Raw genomic sequence first — 200 nt, forward strand, 5'->3', positions numbered from 1 at the left:
TACGAGAAAAACTCTGCATATGTTTCGGGCTGTTAGTCCTTCCTTTAACTACCCAAGACTCAATTTTTTTTACTGTGACGGGTGAAGCAATAATACAGTCACCAAGTGACCGACTTTGAATACTCCTAGCTGAAATTACCTAAAATTAATGTACCATTAAAATGAAATACGTTTTGTAGTCTAGTAAGTTAACATTTAAC

The sequence above is a fragment of the Agrilus planipennis genome, unplaced genomic scaffold (assembly GCF_000699045.2).
Source record: "Agrilus planipennis isolate EAB-ADULT unplaced genomic scaffold, Apla_2.0 scaffold339, whole genome shotgun sequence".
Classification (NCBI taxonomy): Eukaryota; Metazoa; Arthropoda; class Insecta; order Coleoptera; family Buprestidae; genus Agrilus; species Agrilus planipennis.